The 20,521-nt window shown below is 31.2% G+C and overlaps 1 protein-coding gene across 1 annotated transcript in view; it reads left to right on the forward strand.

Annotated features, from left to right (window-relative positions):
- The first annotated feature begins 6,427 nt into the window (after positions 1-6,427).
- LOC127698585 (neuropeptide prohormone-4-like) overlaps positions 6,428-20,521 on the forward strand; it is a 52,115-nt gene continuing 38,021 nt past the window's right edge. Inside the window, exon 1 of the mRNA XM_052202100.1 lies at positions 6,428-6,806. The gene's annotated coding sequence lies outside the window, so the exon portion shown is untranslated. The remainder of the gene's footprint in view (positions 6,807-20,521) is intronic.

The following is a 20,521-nucleotide window of genomic DNA, read 5'->3' on the forward strand; positions in this document are numbered from 1 at the left end:
CTTCAATTGAGAGTCCGACTTAGCTGTGTGGGACATCAAACGCCCCCAATCGTCCGGCTTGAATTTCACCTCCGATTCTGTTAATGCTTTTTTTTACCTGGGAAATGCGTGAAGGACGAAGTTGGGTACACTTTTTACATTTAGACGTGTTTGAGCCTTTTGGTTTATCTTTAAAACAATAAAAATGATAATCATGCTTAGAGTCCGTTATTATTTTTAATTTTTTCAATCTAAATGTTGATTTTTATTACATATATTTTATCGAACTTTTGAAAATTCGCGTCCGTTTGAAAACTAACCAGGCAATAATTTTAACTAGTATAAAGGCATGAAAATATATTAAATGGTAAAAAGCATCTATCTTCAAAATATAACCATTAGTTAGTGATCGTAGTGAAGCAATTTGAATAATATTTACAATTTTCAGGAGCTCTCATGACAGCGCGTTATCTCAACAAAGGCTACTTTATTCTTGATAATAAAAGTTCGATCGATAGTTTAACTATGTGACAATTCTAATTATCAATATTTTTCAGTTATAATAAGGTTTTTCAGAGTAGATAGATAACTTTTTAATTTAAACAAAAATACAATCGTTGGTGTAGTTTATTGAAACATTTTTTGTGGAAATATACTATTAAGCTTTTTTGGTAATAAAGGAAACGCTTAAATACAGTCTGTAGGACATTATATAAAGCACATGAATCTTGTGTACTATCAAAAGCGGTTGTCGACTGTCGCACGAAAAGGTAACGATTATAATTTGCAACGGTCGGTGCAAAGTATAAATCGGCCCTTGCCTTGTTAAGGACTTAATCACGAATGATGCTGTTTTCTTTTTAGATCCACCATGACAGTTGTAAAAGCTTCTTTCTCAAGTTCATGGTTAATAAATCCGGATATAATATATAATATCGTTGTTGTAGAGCTCTGTCGTTGTTGTTTCTAACAAAAGAATTGTTCTCATCAAAAGAATTTTTTTTGTTCATTATCGTTGTCACGCTATCAATTACAATTTTTATTCAACTTTTCGAATTTTATAAAAAGAAGATCCCTTTACTTTGAAATTAATACATCTTGGAACGGAACGAACTAATTAAATATACCGGAATTAATTGGCAACACTAGACAGTCATGCAAGAGTATTCATATGGGTAAAAATAAAGTTTAATATGATTATAGTAAATAAGACTTATATAGGAAAGATAGTGTGACTTAGGTTTCTTCGATTAAAAGGAAGGAGTAGGATAACGGCTATTATCCTGACATAACAAAAAATGGCAGTCAAATTCACCAATTCTCAGTTCAAAATTATGAGAGGGAAAAGAATAAATGAACAGGATGATAAAATCAGAAAACAAAAAAGTTATATATGATGTTATTATGATGTAATAACAATGTTGAAATTAACATTTTGACGTAAGAGAGGCGGAAGATACCAAATGGATAGTCAAAATCATAAGTCAAAAACGAACTGATAAGGCCATGGCTAAAAACGAAAAATGACCAAAAAACAACATATACAACTAAAGATTTAGCAACATGAACCCCACCAAAACAAGGGGTAGTTTCGGATGTTCCTGAAGGGTAGGCATATCATGCTCCAATGTGGCACTCGTCGTGTTGCTCATGAGAGTACAAACCTGGTGATAAGTCTATTTCGGAAGGTCACATTTCAAGAAAAAGAGGACGGGATTTTAGCTACGATAATTGGAACATATTTATCGTCATCTGTGATACAGATACTCGATACCGGTAAACCAACTCGTGATGGCGTCCGTAAAATTTTCGAAGGGATGATTTCAACACTTGGAAATACAGAATCATGTTGCATGAAATAAACAAATTTACTTTTAAAGAAGAACTATGTAAAGTTGTTCAAGTTTAACCGTATAAATTACAGGTAACAATTGATTTCAGAATTTCGGACATATTTCTCCATAAAATTGGCAATAAATTCCTGTAACGTAGAAGAATTTTAAAGACTCTTACCTGTAGTTGCAGACATGATGTTATGTTCTATTCGACTGAATAAAACTTCTTATTTGGTTGCTGTATTTGGTTGACTGGGGTGGGGTAAATAATGGATATTTAATGACTAACCATTGTTTTGGTTTCTTTTTTTTTTGCTTTTTTTTTATAAAGTAAACCAGTCAAATGTAAATTTAATGAAAATTAAAAAAAATGATTATACGGTCTACTCTATAAACAATGTCAGACAACTCTCAATACCATATGTATATATTTGAACACCTGAAGTCTAGACATCTGGAATATATCTGTCGTCATCCGTGAAACAGATACTCCATAACGGTAAACCAACTCGTGATGGCGTCCGTAACATTTTCGAAGGGATGATTTCAACTTCAACACTTGGGAATCTTGGTTTAATAGATTCCTTGTGAGCAGTTACCCTCAATTAGGAAATCATGATAGGAAATGCAAGCAATATTGACCTGAATGACCAGCAAAATGTTATGGTCACTTGCTTTCATTTAGTTTTATATTTTCACAAAAAATGGAAATAATACCGTTCCTAAAATTTAGGCATGTCATAAGTATTAGAAAATTTAAGTCAAGATGAACAGATAGAACACGAGAAAATGTATCTTGTTTTTATTTGTCCTATGTTTGAGTACCCCGTATATTGGTGAACAATTGCGATATTTACAGTTTAGATAAAATATTTAAACATTACTTACTACAGGCCGAGATGAAACGTATAGCGGTCTTTGATTCCGTGCTGAGGCATTGACTCAGAAGCTTCAAATCAGTTGCCTCACTTAAATTGCGCCACTGACTTGTAACCAATGCATTTAAAGATGATTAAAGCTGCAATTTTGATGTTTTGAAAAATTTTCTCATTCAAAATTGGTAAGAAGGACATTATTAAACAAAAACAAAATTTATCGAAATTAAAGCTGTGCATTATTTTGTTTCAGATTCAAACTAATTCATTTTGATTTAGGATTTTCCTCGGCGCAATTTTTAAAAAAGAGAGACGAAAGTTACCAAAGTGATATTCAAGCTCATAATGCCAGGGTAAAAAAAAAACGAAAAACGATCAAAAGACAAAATAGAAACTGTCTACAAAACACAACATAGAAAACTAAAGACTGAGCAACACAAAACCAACCAAAAATCGGGGTTGATATCAGGTGCTTTGGAGGGGTAAGCCGATCCTGATCCACATGTGGCACACGTCTTTTGCTCAAATAAGTACAAACCCAGGAGAAAAGGACGGGATTGTGGTTACGACAATTGCAACATATGTGTCGTCATCTGTGAGACAGATATTCCATAACGGTCAACCAACTCGTGGTAGCATCCGTAGCATTTTCATTTGTGAAACAGATACTCCATAACGGTAAACCAACTTGTGATGGCGTCCGTTACATTTTCGAAAGAATGATTTCAACTTCAACACTTTTGATTTTTGGTTTAATAGCTTCCTTGTGAGCAGTAACCCTCAATTAGGAAATCATGATAGGAAATGCAAGCAATATTGACCTGAATGACCAGCAAAATGTTATGGTCACTTGCTTTCATTTAGTTTTATATTTTCAAAAAAAAAAAAGAAATAATACTGTTCCTAAAACTTAGGCATGTCAGGAGTATTAAGAAAATTTAAGTCAAGATGAACAGATAAAACACGAGAAAATGCATCTTGTTTTTTTTTTTTTTTTTTTTTTCTAGGTTTGAGTACCCCCGTATATTGGTGAACAATTGCGATATTTACTGTTTAAATAAAATACAAAATTGTCCCGTAGAAGGTTCGATAATTGTAGAAGATTTCCTTATTTTAATCAAATAGAATATTCATAATTAAAGACTATTCTTTACTTAGTATTCATACACAGAAAAATAAATTCTTTGAAATTTTATTTCAAAAATTTGTGTACTGCAAATTTCCTTGGTTGGGACGTTGAAGACCAAAAATTGCATATTTTAATTAAGCCATCGTCATCAATGTGGGGTTGATGGCTAAATTAATTTATAAAATACTATATCCTTCCGCTGGGGTTGGCCAACTGGAATTTCGGATCGGTACTAAAATGATTGGTATGATAGAGTATCGATGTTGTCTGTTTTCTACCAAGAATATGTTTTTAGATGTCTGCTAAAAAAAATGCATTTTAGTCTTTGCAATTGTATTGAATTTTGAGTCAGAACGAGAATTGAAATACTGGTAAGAACTAACAAAGAAACATTCCTGTCATATTGACTATGGTCTCTGAAAAAGAGCTGTTTTTAAAAAGAAAAAAATATATATGGATAAGGTCGAAGACGAACGCAAGGTGGCGATTAGAACTAATTTGACCAAATGAGCTTAAAAGTGGCCATAAATGAATTTTCAACCAGGAATCGTGTTAATGGTAAAATAAATAAAGAGTAAATCCTTTTAGATAAATGATTTTTATTTCATCCTTTGCACCTTGCATTTAAGCCGCACCAGGTTTTATTATCCTTGTCTTCTTGAATTACTAATCGTATTAAACATTGCTTACCAGATCGAGGAAGTCAAATTTTATTTCGTGTTTAAGTACTACGTAAACCAATTTAGAAGCAATACGGAAAAACATGTACTTATAATAATCAAACTTTTATTATTTGTCGAGAAAAGGAAGAACATGCACGAACCAGTCCATTTCAAATTAACACCGTCGACTAAATACCCTTAATGTATTACAAATATTTATTAAAAATACGTTTCAACTAATCCTGCTGTTATTGTGACGTGCAAGTGGGAGAAAAAGTGTTTTCTAAATTTGTAAAGCGACTGAAATCAAATTGAAAGTTTGGAGTTACCTTCCCTGATCATATGAGTTATTCAAATTAATACATTTTCTTCGGGTCTAAAACTTCAATCTGCAAAATCTGCTAGTCTGCGATTATTGCACTGATACAATCTTTGACAACAAAAATTGCGATCTGACTGTTTGTTTTGTTTAAACTCCGATTATACTAGTCGGTTGTACTGTGTGCTAACCATTAAAAGGCTTATGAAACTGATATTGTGAACATTATTTTTAATGACTTGAGTTAAAAGTGTTTTTTTCTATCATTCGCCTGGGAAAGCACGCCGCAACTCATTGAAATGCAGGATGATTTTATAAATGCACTTCAATAAATATATTTCAAATAGTGTAAATTATAAGAAATGTTGATAAATATAACTGAGACAGCAACCCCTCATCACAAAGAAATCGAAAGATATCTGGGACTCTATAAACAATGTCAGACAAGTTATTAACACAAAATGGACAAAAATAATTCGGACAACTGCTGTCGAGAATTCTACTTTTAAAGTATTATATTAAATTGTTTAAATCGATGTTAATTTTAATGCATTTTAAATACGCTTCCTTAAGATTAAATATTTTCACATCTCCTTTTCTTCGTATTTCAAATATGCTTCCTTTCTGTAATCTTGTCGTGTTTCCCTATTATTTTCTGCACTGCAATCATACAATGAATAATTATGAGTATTTCAACACAAGGATACGGAAAAATACTGTTCGTCATATTTGTGGGTTTTTTTCCATTAATTGTATGATACATTTTTTGTAAACTAATATTGGGAGTGACGAAAAGTGCTCATAATTTCTATTTCATGCACAGCAACATTAATATGACCTAATATGGCCTCATATGTCATTTAAAGTCATTACGTGTTACATCCGCAGAACTTTGTCCTCATTTCGGAAATTATGGGTTTGTAAAACCTTTTTTTGAGACAATGTTAACTTATTTTGAAATCTTTTCTTTGCTTTATCTCATTTGAATATTACATTATGGGGAATGATACCCTTCTGTCCAAAACTGAAACTGAACAGTCGATTTTCTCATTTTTTAAACATAATGCACTCATTAAGTCCTTAATTTATTATATTAACAGACGTCGCATAACTCTTTGGTATTGTATTAGGCACTACTGCGCCTTAGAAGGAAGGGCCATTTAATTATTTATTATTAATCTTCTTTGCAATTTATTTTTCAAATACCAATAGAAATTCTCTAGTATGCATTGTACTTTTATGCCAAACGTATTTTTTTCTGATTCCAAGAAAAGGTATAATTAAGCCACATTTCTTATACATAAACCATACAAGTATAATTAACAATTTTGCATTATAGTAATATACAGTATGTCTCGTTGTAAACAAAATAATCCCAGGTGAACACTCGCTGTATTGTATTAACTTATCAGTCATATGATAAAGCATATAGTAGCTTCCGTAACCATTTGTATTAATATTGTTCTGTAATGGTAAGATCATCTCAGTTTATTATTCTCAGAAATCTTACTTTTTATTATCCAATAGTAACAAATTATTGCCACTAAATGAAATATCTATTCAATCAGTAAATAAAAGGTAAACGTGCATGATTTGTCTATCATATTCAATATCTTGTATGCGATTCAATTTTAACGATAAATTAACACAATTACAGTATCGAGTAGGCATTTCACTGCACTATCCTCAGTGGACATCCATCAAGCTTGACTGGGCGGTTACATTTATAATTCATAATCTCTCAGTGTAGGCGATTGCTGCTGTACGTATATGGAGTTGTCTTTCATAAATTACTCTGTGAGAACCAAATAAGCGACGAAGAAAAAGAAAGACGGGGAAAACACAGAACTTCTTCTTTTCCGGAGAAAATAATACTAGTTTTAAAAAAGGATAAAAAAAATTATTTAGAAGAAAAATTCTGTTTTGGATACATCTGACTGTTAAAACAAGCTTTTAAGTTTCTGCGGATAAACATTTCTAACTAATTTACAGACTTTGCATCAAAAGGTAGGTTGCATGAACAAGTAGATGTTTGTATACTAAACTTGGTAAAATTGTAATATACTCATAGTAAATATTGTATTTACATGATCTGAAAACAAATTCTGATAACTATTAGATGTTAAATGAAGTTCTTAGACACAGCATTTCAGATAGATACATATTCAAGTGCAGTATGATGAAGTCTTTTTCGTGTCAATTAGAAGTTTATAGAATTCTGTCCATAAATATTTGAAGCAAATGAAATTAAATGCACTTTTTAGTCGACCAGGGATTCATTTGGTTTAAATTAATCGTATCGAATTCATTGTTAATGATTCAACAAATGTCTCTTGAGACGGAGAATATACTTAGAAATTCATAGTTCTTAAATTAATTGTTCTGGTCATTAGTATCACGGCGGAGCATAAACTAAATTTTAAAAGCTATGATTTTAAATAGCGTTTTTAGAATACCTTATTCATTTGCATAAAGCAAATTAATAGGTGGAGTATAATTACGGAATTCAATATTGGAATATTTAAAATTCGTGTAAAATCAGAATCAAATTGCAACTGTATAGGCATAGGTAGAGTAAAATTGGCAATTCAAATATCAGAATAAATTACGTTCCTTTAAAATCAGATTCAAGTTGCAGATTAATTTAATCGTTAAACTTTGACCTGTTTAATATTTAAGTAGTAGTTAATGCTAATTTCCTAAATTTAAATGGTAAAATAATAAACACGCAATTTACAGAAAAGTTGTTTTCTGTCGAACCTCCGTTTTCACAGATATTAATTGAAATTTTTGAATGATTAAACGGTTTTAGGGCTATTTGTATTGTTTACTTTTTTTTATTTAAAAGCTCCGATGAATTAAGTTTTAACACACAAATCTAAATCGTCGTATTTCCAGTAATGTTCCGGAAGTTCTAATGTAATGTTTTCATCTGATTTTTTTCTACATTTATCATCATTTTGTGGAGGTATGAAAGCTTTTATTTAAAGCTGACAAGAGATTATAAGTAGATCGATAGAAATAATGTTTTAGAGCTATGATTAGAATTAGTTTACGGTTACTAACTTACCATTCTCAAAAACAATTAGTAACTCCATATGGCGATAAAACTATTCTTCGAGCATTATCAGATCCTCGCCAATTATTCAATAAATTGTCATTTCTACTTTTCACCCTCAAGAACAGAAATATAAGAGATCGTTTTCACTGCCATTTGCTTGAGCAAGTAAATTATCTGCTCTTTGGTGTGAATTTGCCTTGCGGAAAGTTGTTCCTTCTAAATATTTAATTACGTTAAAGACATGGCTATTAACTTAAATTTACCTCATGAAATATTTAATAAACGGGATAATATTTACTGGTCTCAACTGAATAAGAGCGGGATATTAATTAATGAGAAATAATATTATCCTCTTTTCTGGCTGATCACACACAGCAACGTACATGTAGTACAACTATAGTTGCTAACAAATGAAAATGAGGTGTTTTTTGTGTGGAAGAATATGGATACCAAAAGACCAGTGAAGAATTGAATAAGTAATTTAAGATATTTATGACCAATTAGTTGGGGTCATGTTTTTGCAACTGAAATTAGGGATATACATATTTACGTTTTTAAGTTTTAATTTTACAAAACAACAATAGTGTGCATTTGTTATGAGCTCAGGGGATATGAAACAAGACAAAAAAAAAAGTATATACAAGAATGTTACTTTAAACCATGTATTTTATCTGCACTGTTTTTTTATAAGCATAAATAAGAAAAATAAACTTCACTGAAAACTTGGGGTATCGTATAATTTTCCATATTAGAAAAGTTTTATTTTATTTATTTTAGTTATCTGAATTTTAAATTGATACATATTTGTTTGATCTGAGCATAGATTCTATGCTCGAAGTTATGACGTGCTTCATTTTTGTGATGATTTATGAAGTACCAGCATTAGGAATAAAATAAACAATATTGATGATTATTGACATGGGTTTAAGAATATTTATTTATTGTCCTTTTTATTTTTTGGGTTATCATAAATGAAATTCTAGCAAATATTTTGAGTATAAAATTCTATTTTGAACTCTACTTAGTTTGGGGTATCTAATTTACAATTTAAATGCATATGTAAATACTGTAAAAGAGCAATATACTAGATTAAGTGCTGTAATGGTGGTATTGTAATATTCAGTATAACTGCTTTGAATATTTTATCTCTTGTTCAACCAAAAATGTATTTCAACGAAATCCTTGTAGCATATACTGAAAGAAAGGAAATGCAACACAGTTTTAAACAGTTTAAAATGATCCATTTAATAATAAATGCCAATTTTTTGTATAAAAAAATGTTTTGGTTTTTTTTTTCTAAGATTGCTACCCAATTGAAGTATGCCACACTTAAAATGATTGGTTACCTTGACGGGGGTATCAGCCAATATATGCAATATTCCCTGTGAACAAAACAAAGATCAGAAGGGAGATTAATGATAAAATCAGAGTACTCCAGTATAATTTTATTTTATTCGGGCTTTACATGGGATATGGACTAATATTCCATGTTTGTGTCCGATATGATATAAAATACTGCCAGGGAATATGTTTGACAAAACCAATATATACCTGGTGCGAATTTAATATATATTGAAAAAAGTGTACGTGTTAAAATCTCGAGCCTCAGCATCGATAAATTTCAAGAATGCTTTGTTCCTTTTTAGATCATTTACACAGCGGTCGACGATTTGATGTTCTTGTTTACTTCACCCCCTCCCTTTTACTCTTTTCAAAGTTTCCCGTAATATACGTCACTTAGGCAATTAAGAAACGTTTTAATGTAAGTGGGTGTAAGTCATTTGATTTCCAGTTTTTTTTTAAACATTTTTATTTGAATAGAGGGAGTATTGATGTATACGTCAATGAGAACCTCACGATACAAAAAAAAACAAAAGACATCTAGCGTGTATATAGTAGATCACAATGGAAATCGAAGATTTAAAAAAAATGTTGTAGTGTAGATATTTGCATACCAAGTTACAAATCATAGAACCCTCGGCTAACTATGCAATGAAATGGGGAAAAACAGCAATGACAGTGCTGTTCCTTTGAATTTTTTTTCTTTTCACGTGTGTGTAGTAGGTTTGTGTCATGAATTGATACAACATAATCCTTTCTTTTCCATTCGTAAGCTGAATATGCCATTCCTAGTCGGCATCACTTATTGTTGTAACAGTGCATAATATGTGATTGCATGCATTTGTATATCTATTCAAAGCTAGGAAGATGAAATAAACTTTTTAGTTGTCCATTATGGTTTTATCAGCTCTTTGACGTGTATTTTAGGTTTTGGATTTTCAAACATTTTTGATTCGAGCTTCGTTGAAGAGACATTACTTGTCGAACTGCGCATCTGGTGCATTAAAAGTTGTACCGTATACTAGTATGTAATTACACCAAAACATTACGTTTTGCTTAAATTATTTCTGACATTTATAGTTGACCTTCAGTCGGAAAATCAAGATCCGATATTGGGATTGGTTGCTGTCTGCTATAGTTGTTCACGATTGTTTTCTTTATCATTTTCAGTATACATCATGCCTTTTGAATTGTGTCACATTTTGTCATCCCGGAGATTTCAATAGCTTACTATATGGTAAGGGTTATTTTACTCATTGTTGAAGGCCGTACGGTGACATGTAGTTTTTCATATCATTGTCCTTTGGCCTTTAGTGGATAGTTGTCTCGTTGGTTATTATCTAACATCTTCTTATCAATTCAATGTTTATTGTATTACTATTCAGAGGATACGTACTATTGTCTAGTAGAACAGTAGTAACTAACCTATCTTAAGCATTAACTGAATTGGGAAGCCATATGACAGTTTGTGTTATGAACTGTGAGAGGGTTTGTAATTCCCCGATGTCTATGAAATACTAAGAAATACCAACTTTTTCAAGAACTTTATTTTTTATGTTGTTCTTCGACTGTACAGTTGCTTGACGGTTAACAAAATACCAAACAGACAATTTAAAATAATAATTAACTAATACCATATCAAAATCTTGAGAGAACAGAGGCGCCAGAGAAAGATAAAACACATGCTTATGGAGAGCGCATTTAGCTATTGGTTCATTTTACGTGAGCGCTTTTTGCTACACATAGTGTGGAAGTCTCTTTACATTTTGTTCATTGAGAAATTCGGAGTTGATGTAACATCTTTAATCGCCTCTGCTTGCATGCGCTCTCCATAAGCATGTGTTTTATCTTTCTCTAGCGCCTCTGTTCTCTCAAGATTTTGATATGGTATTAGTTAAAACAAAAACAGACAATACCATGGTCAAAAGGAAAACGACAAAAAGACAAACAACAGTCTATAAATTGCTACACATAGTGTGGATGTCTCTTTACATTTTGTTCATTGAGAAATTCGGAGTTGATGTAACATCTTTAATCGCCTCTGCTTGCAGTTTATACAAACCGACAAAAGCGCTCACGTAAAAAGAACCAATAGCTAAATGCGCTCTCCATAAGCATGTGTTTTATCTTTCTCTAGCGCCTCTGTTCTCTCAAGATTTTGATATGGTATTAGTTCTCAGACAACCTAGATTTTATCGTGAGCTGTGATTAACATTATTTATTAGGTTTGGTAAATTAATTATCTCTCCGTTCTAGGTTCGACTAACAGAATGTCAGATTACATTTCCATGCCTTCCTAGTAGAATTGATTGATCAAATACATCAAAAATGTATATAATTAGGTAAAAACTTAAGTGGTCGAAGATTATTTTGTTACTTTAAAAACAACAAACATTTGCGACCTCTTTTGATACTAACAGAAATAGGAGCGGTTTGTTTTGCTCAGGTTAGGATATAAATGTAATTATTATAAACTTTTTTGATATCTTTATTAAAATGTTTACCCTTGAATATTGCTATCCCAGTTGTAACTTCCATTTCAATGCAGTCATAATACACAGACTCAGTTCACGCAGAACATTGGAGATTTAATAGCAGTCGAATAAAAGCTTCTTTTTCTATTTGTGAAGTGGAACGAAAGTCCACATTAAATAGATCTATAATATTTCAAATGGAAATCAGCATGGAATGATTTTCAGTATTTGAGAAAACATTGTTTCACAATTACCTTTATAATTTGTAAATGTATCGTTGTTACAACTATCATCTGTCATTTTCGCTGATGTCGATTTCATTTTAAAGCGAAATTGTCATGTATATGTCAAGTGTGAAATTTGACTATCCCAAAGAAATAGATCTCTTAATCCTTTTACAAATCTGCCATAAATCTGTTGGAACCATTCAACTTTATAATGAATTTCTGTAGGTTTCGAAAGCGGAATGAAAAGATTTTAATTTTAGACAACATTGTTTTTGAAACATTATTCTCTGCTCATGACCCCGAGACAGAAAACGATAATCTTAAAAGTATTCTAGAAGATATTTTGTATAAAAAGCTTTGAAAAAGTCATTACAAATTGATGGATAGTCTGTCTTATTTAGTTTAATTTAATCCGTCTATTTGAGAAAGAAAGACATTTAGTATGTTTCGTATCTATCAATGCACTATATGATAAAAATATGTCAAAAAGGTACTTAAATTTCAGTGATGGAATAATTTTTGCAAGTTGTGCTTGACTCACTGATTGTATTTCAGAGTTATATCTTTACTATAATTCGTTTGTCTGTAAAGGGCTAAATGAAGTGCCTGCTTCTAACTATATTGTATGACGCTTTAAAAATCAATAAATACATGCAGCAATAATTTTGCATTTTGGTTAATTTAAGATTGCTGTTCTTTTTTTCTGCCTTTTTAGCGCAGCTTTTGTTTTGTATGTACTTAACAAGACAAAAAGCTCTTCCTCCACTGAAATTACCAGGGACTGTTTATATTGGAAACAAAATTGTAATTCTTTTTAGTTGTTCTGTGCAGTCTCATCCTAAAAAATGTTTTAAACATTTTTGTGGCGTTGTTTTATAGTTTTGGGTGTTTATCAAGGTAAATATTTTGATCCTTAGAATGACGCTTCTTTTACTTTTCATTTTACCAAAATGAAGCATTTTATGGGAACAAATAGCAAACACTTCCTAAAAAATGTAAACAGAAAAATCCAACATTGCTGACGATCAATGGTCTAAACCAATATTGGTATTAAACATTCTATATTTGTTCTGATGTACAATAAATGGAAACAAGATAATGGAGTCAAAATCTAGGCATCTGATCATTTTGTTTATCAAGGCTTATATTTGTCTTTTACAATACATCACAAATACATTTTCATTTTGAAGTATGGTTTTACATTTGATGAACTTCTATACTATTTTACTGTGCACGTTGTACTTCGTCAGCAATATAATTTTAACAAATATGGTAAAAATAAAATAAAGGAATTTAACGGAAATTGTAATTTTAGTATGTATACGTAGGATGATTTTTATTTGTGTTAGATAAAAAGGTGACAAGGTATGTCAAGTTCTGATGGAAACAAATTAGACGAAAAACCGACTTAAGTTAAACAGTTTTGAAAAAGTTCATATTTCATTTTTTTCTTTCAAAAACTCACAAAAACTAACGTAATGCAGGTTTTGACTTGAAATTCATTTAAGGAGCTAAATCGAACATTAATAAATACCCCCGGTTTTTGGTGGGGTTTGTGTTGCTCAGTCTTTTGTTTTTCTATGTTGTGTGTTGTGTACTGTTGTTTGTCTTTTCGTCGTTTTTCGTTTATTTCCATGGCATTGTCAGTTTGTTTTCAACTTATAAGTTTTAATATCCCATTGGTATCTTTCGCCTCTCTTGAAATAACCTTTTTGTTGCATATCATTTTTCTTGGTGAAGAATAGCGAAAAGAGTTTAAACATTTACATGAACACTAAATATTTCTTCCCTCGCAAGAAACATTTAACCTTATTTTAAGAATTCTATTGTATACAATTTTTTGAAAGCATCATGTGCGATGAATAAAGAAGACTGCGCCTTAATCTTTATATGTGCAGAAAATGAATTTGATTGAAAGGAGCTGATTTCAGAAGGAAAAAGGTACCCGATTTTCTGTGGTTGATGTGTATTTCTTAATAAGGATACACACGTTTGGGACAGCCAAATATTGGTCATACTAGCTGTATAACCACACAGGACCTAAAACAATAGTCATAAACCATCTAAGTCCAATTTGAACAAAGGGCGTCACAACCTTATGTTTTATACAATTTATATAATTTAGCAGTGGACAATTTCTATAAGTGTAAGTGACCAATTATGACCAAGTCAAATAAGCTCAAATTGGAAATATAACAATATACTTTCAAAAGGACAAGTTCCATTTAAAATAAAGGATACGAAAGTTTTATACTTTAAATTTTTTTCAATGTTTAAAGTGTTTTTTGACTCAATTATACTGTTCAGACGTATGAATGGTAGTAGAGCCAGTAAATTTATATATACCCATGTAGACTTATTAATCCTTTGAACAAACTATTCTTCAATGTTATCAATTTAACATTGTTGTAAGATCTTTGAAATTGTTTTATTGGTACTTTTTATTGATTTTGTTTTCAATAAATTAAAACGTAACTAAATACGTATTGTTATGTAGTTATGATCCTACATCACATCGATACTTATACTTTGTCAATGCTCAAGGTCATACTTATCTTAGACTGTTTGTGACATATTTACCCTAAATCCACTGAATGTGTATTGATTGATATTTGATAGATATAAGAAGATGTGGTATGAGTGCCAATGAGATTTATATTTGAGTCTGGAAAGATATGGTTTATTTATGAGTTGACATTGGATTTCAACTAGAGTTTTCACTAACTGCAAGTACTCTTAGATCTGTGATTTGTGTCTTTTTTTTGGGGTAAATTTTTTTGTGCTTCGTTCCGATGAGTCAAGCTGTTACAATATTGTCCTAGATTAAGGAGAGGGCTTGGCACTCAAAAAAATGTTGAGTTGAGGGCCGTACGATGATCTATAGTTTTTATTTACATCCTCGTCATTTGTTCAAATTACATAACAAAGTATAAGAGAAAAAGAGAAAGCTGTTGGGGTCATAGGTCTCGTATTTGGAATTCGTTTCGGATTCCTTTTCCGAATGTATTAAAAAATAATTGTACATATTATTTTAGCAGTGTTATTTAGAAAAATGAAATCTATATTCCGTTCAACCTGTTATAAAACATGGTTTAGCTATTGCTTTTATATTTTGGTAAATATTATTATTCAGATTAGTTGTAAATTTTCACGAGCTTTTTCTTTTTGTGGTTGTCCGATTTTAATGTAAAAAGCAATAAACCACTGATCGACCGGATAAACAGGGTACTTACAAAACTATACATACATGCAGTTTAACCATCCAACATGCTATACCAGTCCAAGGTCAGGAAACCCGTCAATAATTTTTGTTCTGTTAATATTGCAGGGTTTGTCGGTAATTTATCTAAATATTTGGTTTTGATGGTGGATATTTTGAAAATTCTGTGGAATAAACTCACAATTTGTCTAGAATTATATTTAGAGCTTGATGTATACTAGTAGTTTGAATCACCCCCAGTTTTTGGTGGGGTTCGTGTTGCTCAGTCTTTAGTTTTCTATGTTGTGTTTTGTGTACTATTGTTTGTCTGTTTGTCTTTTTCTTTTTTAGCCATGGCGTTGTCAGTGTATTTTCGACTTATGAGTTTGAATGTCCCTTTGTATCTTTTGCCTCTCTTGTGTATTATTTACGCCGTCTGTCTAGTTTGTGTTGTTTTTTAGTGTCTTATTGTACATCTACACCTGCTTTTATATAGAAATAGTTATCAAAGGTACCAGGCTTATAATTTGATACGCCAGACGCGCGTTTCGTCTACATAAGACTCATCAGTGACGCTCAGATCAAAATAGTTAGAAAGCTAAACAAGTATAAAGTTGAAGAGCATTGAGGACCATAAATTCCAAAAAGTTGTGCCAAATATGGCTAAGGTAATCTATGCCTGGGATAAGAAAATCCTTAGTATTCGAATAATACATACTTTTGCAAACAGTAAATTTATAAAAATGACCATATAATTGATATTCATGTCAACACCGAAGTGCTGACTACTGGGCTGGTGATACCCTCTGGGACGAAACGTCCACCAGCAGTGAAAAAGCAGAGACTTACTTATGATATTGATTTTTGTCAGGTTTTTTTCACAAATCGATATGAAAAAAAATTACGATACTTATCCATTTACATTGTGTATTTACAAGAGCTTGTAAAAGTGTGGAAGGCTATGTGTCTACATATCTTTTTGAATTGTCAAGAGAAAATTGTTCAATAGCACAACATTGATAGTTCGTATGTTAAGATTTCTAACCACAGGTTTAATTCTTTGATCCTATACATTGTCATTTACACAAGTATCTCGGGAGTAAACATTCGACTGTCACGTGGAATTATTAAATGCAGTTATTATTGATAAAATTCAAATTATTTGTGACAACAATAAGTCTTCCTTGCCTGATAAGTACTAATGGGATGAAAATTGCAGTCCTGTCGTACGAAATTTCCCAAAGTGCTCTTATAAATAGTTATTATCGAGAAAGCAAGCATACACAAACCTTTCATCGTATCAAAGCAAGATCGTTTTTTCATACAAATTGCGCATATTGTGTCTAATTATTTTGTATATTCGATGTATATTATTAATAAAACTCGCTAGGTCAAGACCTCTACCATTTGAAATAATCTTCAGTATAAAAAGTACGATGTATATTCTATAGAAAAATGTTTTTGACAAAATCAGAGGAATTTGTTTGCCCTATACTTTTTAGTAATTACAAAAATGCCTGTATCTTAACAATCGTGTATCGTCTTTCCCAGGTAAATATTATCCTAAGAACTTCAAATTCCCCTGAATCAGAATTTGAACTAGTCAGCAAAAACATGGCAAAATGGTAAAGTTTGTGTTTCACCAATACCAGATGAAGTTTAAAGTTACCAGTTTGCTGGTACATAACACGAATTTACCGAATGAACTGATTGATAATGGACATGTCAATATGTATAGTTTCAATCAATTTAAGCGAAGTTACAACTGTTTGTGTTTTTATTACGCAACATGCATTTTATTAATATAGAAAGGATCTGCATTTTATAGGTCATTGATAATATGAATTTTAATTTTAATGCATGCTTTAATTGGTAAGAATTCGATAGTGCTAGATGCAAATGTTAGCATAGCAAAAACGTAAGATTAAAGTTACAGTGTAGTCTATAGCTAAATGAAAACACACATTCAGAAGTTTTCCATACTCCTCAATTCCAACAATGCGTCTCTCTCTTTTTCTTTTCCAAAGAATATTAATTGCTATCTTGACATTCACTTATTGACACTATAAAGATTTAACCCTACATATACAGAACCAAATTAGAATGTATCTGTTTTTTCCGTATTGGTTACCAAGAGGTTTTCATGGTTAAATAAATAAGTCATAATACAATTATCATAACAATACAGGACTATAATGTATGTATTAAAGCCAAGAGGATGTTCATTTGGTGTAAAGAAGTATTTATGGAAATTACGGAAGGACGAATGCTTGGTTATACAAGAGAATAATACCATATTAAACAGAATCCTTTTGAAGTAAGCAAAATTGGCGGCTTAAAATCTGAATTTTATGTAAGGGACAACGTCATTGTGATGTCAACGGATATGTTGCGGTGTGTTTTTAGGCATTCAGAACAGACAGAAAATCAATGGTTCTTCTTTTCAATATGTACAACATGAATAATGGTAATAATTTATGTAAATGGGTATTTATTTCAATGCAAACCTCTACAATTGGTATTGGAATCATTAGATAAGTAGGGCTGTTCATTCATTTGCAGTAATAATTATCACTTAATAATTAGGTTTCATTTTTTGTTTGGTTTTAACATTACATAACATTTTTCGTTGGCACCATATATTCACGTTCTGTAACACCAATGTGTATTTTTTCTTTGTTCTTTTAAAAATTTAATTCGCTATAGTCTTTGAGGACGTACGTTTGGTGAAGAAAAAAAATTGAAAGCGAAATAAAATAGAAATATAACATTGCATTATATTATTCTTATTATACGTTTGTTTCGGGTCGTTTGTTGAACAAAATAACTGTTACAGTAAATTTCTAGCGCCTTATTTGATGTACTTAACAGTCAAGACGGGTAGGCTGTATTCATGAGCTAATAAACTAGTTAAGTTTGACATGAGCGGGGTGCATTTTGATGAAAAGAAAGTGTAGAGATATTTAGGCTATTTTTTTTTTTAATTCTCTACACGTAACAAAGTTTTGTAGGATTAGATTAAATATTACATTTGCAGAAATTATTTGTGCATATGGTTTCATAGAAGGTCGCCATTACAGTTTATAATCAGTCATTTCCATTGTGCTGAGTCTATTTGTTAGTCGAGTCCCATTTTTATCCTTTGGTTATTATCTGTTTATGAAATGCTTTGAAAATAACATGCTTATACATTTTGTAAATGTAACAGGTTTATGCAAATCGCAGGAACGGACCTTAAAGAAATAAGACTTGTTGTCTATTTGCTTTCAACTGTTGCTATCGATCTTGTAAACTGTTCTCGTTTGTACCTTCTTTTTCATTGCCGGTGCTTTGTATGACCCGTATAATCAATATGGGACTATCTATACAAAACTTAATTGATACTTGCACTGAACTTAATTTCTTTAATTTTATTTTCTAATTTGTTTTGTAGTGATATTTACATCACCCCTAAAAATAGACATTCATCTATCGTATGATTGATGTGTGTATACTAGTAGGTTATTGGATGCTAAAGTTATATTCCGTTACAAAGAAACATTTTCAGAAACTACATACTTAACTGCGTCTATCTCAACAAAGCATATAACTTAAAATACATTGCTCAAACTATGCAACAATTTCAGACTAAAAGTGATGAAGCTATTTTCTTAAATGCTATTTCAAGCTTAAAAAAGACACAGAACATTCCTGTCCTTTGTAAAGTTTAATAAATCTAGACTTTATTGAGCATGTATAAATGTTTTGTTGTGCCTGTCAGTTACAGACTTGATTTTACAATGCTTTAACAAAACTCAGATGCCATTTAACGCTATTTCTTTGATTGATGACGTAATTTTAAAATTCCTAAAACGTAAATTAATCAATGGCGTTAACCAGTTTATCAATTTTTGAGGTAACTTTTTCAATTTAAATGTTTACAATACTATTGATCTGTTGCTTAATTATTTTCTTTTCTTACGTTTGCTTTTTTCTAACTTTAATTATAAACATGAGAAGGAAGGGCTTTAGATAATCGGATCTTATGTTAAATGAAAGATTTGAATTAAACTGGAATGGTTGCTATGCTAACTATAGGTAATACAATACTTTAGCACTGGGTGCTGATAGTCACCAATGGTATCACTAGCTCAGAAGTTATACTTTTTTTTAAATTCTCCGTTGATAGATTTAAAAATTATTAAGAAGATTAGGATCAAACTTCCTCAGGCATGCAAAGTTGACCTTAATTGGCTTTGGCTATTCACTTTAAGTCCCTTTGAGTCATAAAGCTCCTCAAGTATTTCTGCATTTATACACCCTTTGCTTTCAACTTTTGGTGTTTGGACGATCCTGAGGACGGTTACTCCAGAAATGAGCTTTGGATGTTTCAGAAATATTTTTACAAAAATTTAAAAACTTTGGTAAATATTTTGAACAAATTCATTTTTCTATTATAATTTTCATTCTTCATACCTCACTTTATCTTGTATTTGCCCAAGAACAAATAAGACCAGTTCTTCAAGTGGAGCAGTATTTATTCAAACTTTTTGACACTCGATATTTCCAATTATTATTAGGACGGTTCATATTACCTTGAAGCTTCAGTATACAGAGGTGTTGTTTGTATCCTTCCGTTTGCTTTGAGTTGACTTCGACATTAAACCTCCTCTGGAATTTAGATTTTTGACATTCAATTGAAAATATTCTATTTGAAGACCTTGCAGCAATAAGTTGAAGAGTGGATAAGACTGAAACCTAACCATGTAAGGTGCAAAACAAAAGTTAGCGAATTGGAATTTTGCATGCAAGGCAACTGATGAATCTAATTAACGTAAAAGTATAATGATCTTAAATTATAGTCGTAGAATAGCAACAGTCGTGATAGTTTTAAAATCAAATTGTTCAGCTCTTCTTTGTAATTGAATTTGTTTTAATCGAATTGGATGTATTCCTACACAAAACATGTGAAATGCGTAATGATGTAACCTGTTGTTAATAGATGAATGCTTTTGTTTAGCTAAACATTGACAGTTATTAAGTTATTGCTTGAAAAATGTTCTGTATTGTTTGGGTTGCTTTAACACTTCTATGATTTGAAAAGAGGGTAATGTTTTTAATTCTAACTTTATTTTTCATGACACTAGTACTAGGACTATATTGGACTTTGAATTTCTGTTCCCTATCCTTAGATTTTTTTCTATTCTGGACAGGTTAATTTCTAATTCACTTGAATTAAGTTTACTTTTTCTTTAAATGATAAACAGAAACCATGACCTTTGTAGAGATAACGCGCTGTTACGGTAGTCCATATATCTCTTATTTCTAAAACCTCTAAAAAAATTAAGTGGACTAACTCTTTGGTGTTTTAGCACGGAGAGATTGATTACGCAAAGTAGATATTATCTGTTGAAGTGTTTCCAAAAATAATCATATATGTG

The sequence above is a fragment of the Mytilus californianus genome, unplaced genomic scaffold (assembly GCF_021869535.1).
Source record: "Mytilus californianus isolate M0D057914Y unplaced genomic scaffold, xbMytCali1.0.p SCAF_4, whole genome shotgun sequence".
NCBI lineage: Eukaryota > Metazoa > Mollusca > Bivalvia > Mytilida > Mytilidae > Mytilus > Mytilus californianus.